Below are 7184 nucleotides of genomic sequence, written 5' to 3' on the forward strand. Positions count from 1 at the left end.
TCTGAGATTTTTCTTTTGATTCTTCAGGGATCTGGTATTTACTCTAAACCTTAACATGAGTGTCCTATTTGTGTGAAAATCTTCCACGTAGTTGGCATAGACATATACAGCTTATATTAACAACTTCAATGTCCAGTCAGAACAGAAAATCTGGTAATGCTGAATACCCTATTGGATAGAAGTCATCATAGGTCTCAGAGCTCCTGATGGAAAAGCTACAAAAAAGACACTAACTGGAAGCTTGCTAGAATGGGACAGCAAAACAGTGAATGAGGCTTAGAATATGGATCATAGAAAAGGCTTTTCTGTTGTCCCAACAGAAATCCATTGCTCCCATTATTGTGGATCTTGCAAAATCATATAGACATGCTTGGAGTCAGAGCAAGAGTTTATTTGGTGTTGCGTAAATCCTTGGCTGTTATAGTCAGGCAGAAGAAGTCAGTCTAGATATCCAGCCATCTGGAAATATTACACCTTTCAACATTTCTTTAAAGACTACAAGAAAGACCATGAAAATAAACACTTTCTCTGCTATACAGTCTGATCACTGTCTACTTCTTTTACTTAATGAAATAAATTCCTGTCAGTTCTCCACACCTTGAGATAGGATGTGTTGTACAGGTTATACAGGTTATTTTCTTTCACTCTGTGTAGTGGACCTGATCCTGAAAATAATTCTATTCTAATCTGAACATACAAGATGAACTCCTGAGTCTGTCTTATTGAAGAATAATTTTGGGTGTGGATTAAATTTCCCCAGGGAATTGAATACAATACATTGAATTATTAACCCGTGTCTTCTGCCAAGCATATGAAAAAGGTTAAAGACATCAAGTGCATGGGATCAGTAATATTTTCAGGAAACTTGCAGTGCAACATACAGTATTAAGAGATAGCTAGTAGACATACCACTGCTTTGTGGACATCCTTGTACTGCACATTACAGAGACATGACAGTTGTCTTTGCTCTTGGACTTGGTGGGCTCAAGAAAGCTGAGGATAAGGTACTTGCCAGTTTTCAGGGCTTTTTACTGTCATTGTTTTTGATACATACTATTACAACCCTATTATCATAGTGATCCTAGTGTAGCTTCTTTAATTTAATATTGAAACAACATTCCTTCTACATTTGTGAGTAACACACATGAGCAGAGACAACTGTAGCTGCTCGAACATTCAAACAAATAGGAACCATGTCCTGAAGTGCTATAAAAACTGTAACTGCTTTTTAAAAGCTCCTTATCTGTCAACTTCATAAATCTCTCTAACTCTGATTATCCATTTGGGAAAAAACATTTGGACAAAATATTATGTTGATTAGCAGTATATAAATATTAGATGTTATTACAACACTTATTGTCATTATTATTGATAAAACTTAAATAACATTAAAAACTGACAAATATCCAGTTTTATATATCCAACCTGTGACATTTTAAAGGATTTGGCTTTAGGGCAGTTGCTTAATGCTTCAAAATCTTGGCCCCAGTTTCCTCCCAACCCTGAATATCAGTCATATCAACAAAACATGGTAACTCTTGCAGCAACTTCAGAGAGAAAGCCTTGGCCCAAAGGAATTCATGACTCTGACTCATAGTAAATAATTTGCAAAGCTGAAAGATGAACCCGTATCCTTCATCAGTTATAATCACATTCTTCATTACGGAGCTTGCTCCAGAGCCAAAAATATGTTGTGTTTCTTTCCAGACACAGGGAAAGGTAGTGATTTGCCCAGAAAGCATACAGAATACACAGACAGAGACAGATGTGGGGTGGGGGAAATAGCACACAAACAAAGTGATCAGGACAAGTATAGACTCATGACATAACAGCTGTCACTTTGTTGTGAAAAAAATATAAATCCCCTTTCTAAGTCCTTACCTTTTATTCACTCCCATGTCTCCCAAGCAATTCCCTGCTATCATGTTCTTGCTTTCACACCTCCCCTCCCAATACACAGCCTGTACTCTCCCTTGAAATACAAAAACAACTACAGGGTAAAGAAAAGAGAACTCTGAAAGCATGCTTTGGTTTCTTGTAAATGTTCTAGTGCAGTTTATCTTCAGGAAGGATTTAAAACACTGATTCAACAAAGGTTTTAAAACTACTGCCTAGTACTATGAATGTCTTTTAGAGTACCAAGTCTTTTGGGATGGATTTAGAGGTTACGTGGGATGATGCTGGTTGATATTGGAAGTGCCAGTTTCACAGTTTGGTTTTTTTTGTGAATACTTTTACTATTCACCTAACACTCCTCTGTATTTCCTGATGCTCCTCATCAGTAAATCCATTGGCTAGGGTGGCATTAAGAAGCAAGGAGAAAGAAATGTGAAGCTAGTGTTAATGCCACCTAAGATTTTAATGAGTACTTTAGAATATTTTTCAATTTACATATGGAAAATTCATGGGTTAACATTTGAATTTTAGCTCATGAACAGTCAGGATGAGAAGAAAAATATTTAGTTCCCAACTGTAGCAGTTACAACAGGTTTTGGATATGAATTAATATCAGTCCTATGGGGATACTCTCTGAGAGTTGTTTATACTCACTGAAGTCAGAGTTTAAGGGTGAAGTATATTCAAGAGCTTTGAATCAAATTAACAAAGTTATCTGTGATGCTAATGAGTCATTCTAGGCAAGCAATGTTTCAACATTTTATACTTTCAAAGTTCATTCCACAAGATCCACTGCAACAATAAGTAAAGAATGATCTTGATCATTCCAGACACTCAGAGACTAAAAATCTAATATTTGGCAATTCAGATAACCAGAAGAATGGAAGAATGGTTTTGCAGACTTGAAAGTCTGTGGTCATTTCTTCTGACTACTCTCACCATCTTCAGATGGATGGGTTTTATTCCTGACTTGTGGTTTGCTTTGGCTCACGTACTCTTTTTTTTCTCAACTGCAGCTCTCCATCACTTTTTTAATCCTTCTCTGAAGAATTTCGTTTACCCTGATTACGAATGTCTCGCTTGCTCCCCCTTCTTAATGTATGTAACAGCCTCCAGTCTTCAAAATTCACCTAGTATCTGTAGCTGTTCCCACAGATGTGTCCAAGATCACACTCGGCAGTAAGATAATTTCCTCCCCGTATCTCCTGCCTGAATCATCTTCTTCCCTTCATTTGCCATGGACTGATGTCCATCTGCCTTTTGTCTCCTTTTTACCATCCTTCTGGCTTCACTTCTTCCCTTCTGCTGGACCAATGTGGCAAGCTGTCCGCTTTATTCTCCTCATCTCATCCCCTACACTCATTCCACATCACTGATTAATCCAATTCCCTACCATTCACTTACTTCCATTAATCTCCTTTTTGATCTGCTGCACAATGACGTCCCCATTCTTGCCCTTTACAGAACAGTATCCCTTTATGGATCTGAAGCTGAGACCCATCTCTTTGGCCACTGCATGCTGCCCTCAGCAGTGCTCCTCTCCCTCCCTCATCCACACTCACTGCTTCCCTTCCCACCCACCCCTCTGGGCTTTCTTCTGGCTACTCCCCCACTGATCTACACCATCATCCCTTTGTTCTCTGATTCAGCTATTGACCTCACACAGATCTATGACTACTTCTCTAACCTTGGTTATCCCTCTGACAGCACTTGCATTTATTTTTTGATTCACCTATATCGTTTGGTGGTATTTGTCCTCTGGATTTAAAAGCTTGGACAGTAAGAGCATCAGGCACATGAACTAAGCATTGTATATTCTCTCCTTCGGCTGGTTTACTCCCCTAATGAGTAAATGAATGCTGATCAAAGGAAAACGTACTTCACCTCCATATCAGAGTCTTCAAGATTTCCTTAGTCTTTAACTTCTTTTTCTCCACATTGAAAGTGGGCTCTGGCAGCAATGATCCCATTTTGATCTGCCTCAGCTTATTCTTTTCTGTTTCTTTTGGAGCCTTCTCTTTATTTCCCACCTCTCACTATTCAGGTACCCCAGCAGTTGTTTCTACCTCGCATGCCTTCTTCATTACCTTTGCCTCTAATGAATATATTATCCAGCTCCACCTTCAATGTTCCTTCCCTTAGCTCCCTCCTTGATTTTCTCCAAGATGACTCAGCTCTGCCCTGGGGGCTAAGTATGTGTGATAAAGCCTAGTTTAAAATATCATCACTTCGAAGATGAGTATGGTCACGTACTCTCTCATTCTAATCCTATAGATTATTCCTCACTGAGTCTTCAGTTGTCTTCTCTCTTTACCAGCATTAGTTACCCACATCTTTTCCTACTGCCCTGCTTGCTAGCAGACTCTTAAATCTGTTTTGCTGCTTCTTTCCTTTGGCCTCAGTTATGCTTTTCCATCCAGTCTACCCAACCTATTGAGAAAAGTTTTCTGTATTGGTTTCCTAGGGGTCTCCTCTTTTCTCTTTCAGTTTCCCCTTTAAAAATAAAAAAAAAGAAAGAAAAAAAATCTGACATGGCATATTTATCTTCCTTCTGCCTTTATCCAACCTACTCACTATCAATTTCTTTGGGTTTTGTTGTTGCTCAAGGCAATATGACCAAAGCAGGGGGTCTTAGGATCACTCAGATTATAAAATGTGGTCTATACTTACACAATGCTATGTACACTTAAGGTATAATTTTAAACATAAGGTGCCATGTAAGCAAATATTTGTCAGCATATATTCATATAAAGAATAATAGCTATGTATAATGGACACCAATTCTGAACAATAAATTACTGAAAATATGATACGGCTGCTGAGTTGAACAGGACCAACATTCCTGGAGATTGTGCAAGGCCACAGAGTTCAGCTGGACAAAATAAGAACAAATCACTCCTAGTGAAAAAGTATGTCCCAATCACCTTAGTCCCTCTGAGTGGTGTCGCCTTGGGGAAGCCAGATGGTTCTGTTATACAAACCTCATTTAAAGTTGAACATGACCCTGATTCAAATAATGGCATTTCTCATAAGTGAGGGTTCATTGTACATCGTTTGTAGGATCAGGCAGAGAACAGGATGTTCACTATATAAAAGCAATGGAAGACACAAAACAAGACAATTTATAATCTGAGTTTTTCCAACATTTGTGTTGCAGTGAATCCAATGATTCAGCTGTTTTAATTACACCTCTTGGTCAAATTGCAATAGAATAAACAATTGATCTTTTTTTCTGTAACCATAACTTCAATTTTGTTTTCGTCCACAAATGTGTAGAGAGGCACAACCATACCACATGAAAGCCTGCACAGTAATTTAGCATTCCATCTTTTTTTTTTCCATCACTAATAGTTCCCATATTCTCTCAACCAGTATTCTAGTCTTGAGGCTTTCTTTTGCTTCCATGTTGGCACAATCTCATTTGTGATAACTTATAAAGCTTACCTTCATATTTTTTCAACAAGTAAGACTTAGCACAGAATGATATTTTTACTTTAGTCAAAATGAGAGTTCTGTTTTCTACAATGTCTCAGATCTTCAGTGACCTGCAAAGGTCACATCACACCTTCATTTCTGGATCTGCAAAATGAGGAAATGAGCAGTGTCTTATTTAGAAGAGGTAGCAAATCCAGAACATAAAAACAGTGAGTTACAAAGATTCTCTGGGGATAGGACTGTGCAAGTATCTCAAATGACTGTGCATTAGAAGGTCATAAAGAAGTTTCAAATCAGTTTATTTAGCTTTTAATATCAGGAAGTTCCCTTTCCCAAAGAGTTTTTATTAGTCCTTTGCTTCATGTAGATGAAGGATCTTTTATGTGTAGTCTTTAGCAAATGCTGTGCTCACTTCTAAATAAATTATTCACTTTATTCTCATTATCACATAAAACAGAGGGAATAAAAGGAAATGTTACCTCTTCAAGAATCTAGTTCAGTTATATCTTTATATGTTATTTTATATATGTGAATTTGTAGAGGTGTAATATTTCTATCTTATTTATAAGGAACGGAAACTAAAAACTGTCCTTCCTGCTTGTAGTCACATATTACACAGGAATAATACACTTGTCTAATTTGGGATATGTTTTCAGGGTCAACATCCTGCAGCAGCATTGCTAAAGGCAATGTCTGGGTTTCCCTTCATGAACACACAAGAGAAGGAAATGAAATGAAACATCCATTATCTGGTCTACACCTGGAGGCTCACTGCTCTATAGAACTGAGAGCGCCTCATCTTTTCACAATAAATACAAGTAGGGTGAATGTTTGGTGTTTTTTTTTTCTTTCTCTCACAAGAAGACAACTTAGGAATAGAAATCTCATCATCCAAAGCCCAAGGACAACATAAAACCTTTTCTGGACCAAAGCTACTTAATTACTTACTGTCTGTCGGCCAAGCTGCTGTTCTGCACTTAGCATCATGCTTCATTGTCTGACAGTACAGCTGGCTGGAGGCTGAAATTGAAAATCATTTTCCTTTGCTCAATTTCCTTGTAAACAGCAAAAGAATGGTGTTGATACGCCAGACTTCACTGGGAAAGTCCATTGCCAACATGCAAGATCTGTCTCCAGTGGTTTTAAAAAGAGGATTGTGATTTGTCTCCTACAGAGCTAAATCAGGACACATTCAACTTATGCTTCATTTAGTCTTTGCTATGGTAGACTCACTTTGACCTATGCTGCACCAATTATGAATAATTGAGAATACTAAGGAAAAAAAAAACACAGAAAAAATTGTCTTAAGTTATAAAAACACTTAGGAGAGCTAAGAGACCTATTGCTAATAGGCAATTTATTAAGTATTCAGGCCAACGAAAGACAAACTCAGATTTTTCTGTCTTGGCCTATTTACACTTCTATTGATCTTAATGTCAATTTTACACTATCTATAAGTTTATGTATGCCTTTGTAGTGTAAACCAATATTAAAACTAAATTGAGTATACATTCTTGCATTTTGCTGAGAAGCATGGTGGTGAATTTTGCTTTTCATCACTTTGCAAATAAAGATGTTACAGTTTTACTAATTTATTTGGAATTCAGATTAATTCTATTAACACTCAGTGGAAATGTATTTCGTAATATTATTTCTGGTGGATTGTTTGACTCTTGCTGTATTCGGATGCGACCTCAGTGACCAGCCATATTTAATTTTCATTAGTATTAAGTTGCACAAGTAGCGAGTAAAGGTGTACTTTTGGGGAGCAGGATTCATGCTGCTTGTTAAGTATTATGCTTTACTAGTGTTTATTATACTGTTTATAGTTTTAGGGTCCAGATTTGGTTCCT

This window comes from Phalacrocorax aristotelis, chromosome 2, assembly GCF_949628215.1.
Source record: "Phalacrocorax aristotelis chromosome 2, bGulAri2.1, whole genome shotgun sequence".
Lineage (NCBI taxonomy): Eukaryota > Metazoa > Chordata > Aves > Suliformes > Phalacrocoracidae > Phalacrocorax > Phalacrocorax aristotelis.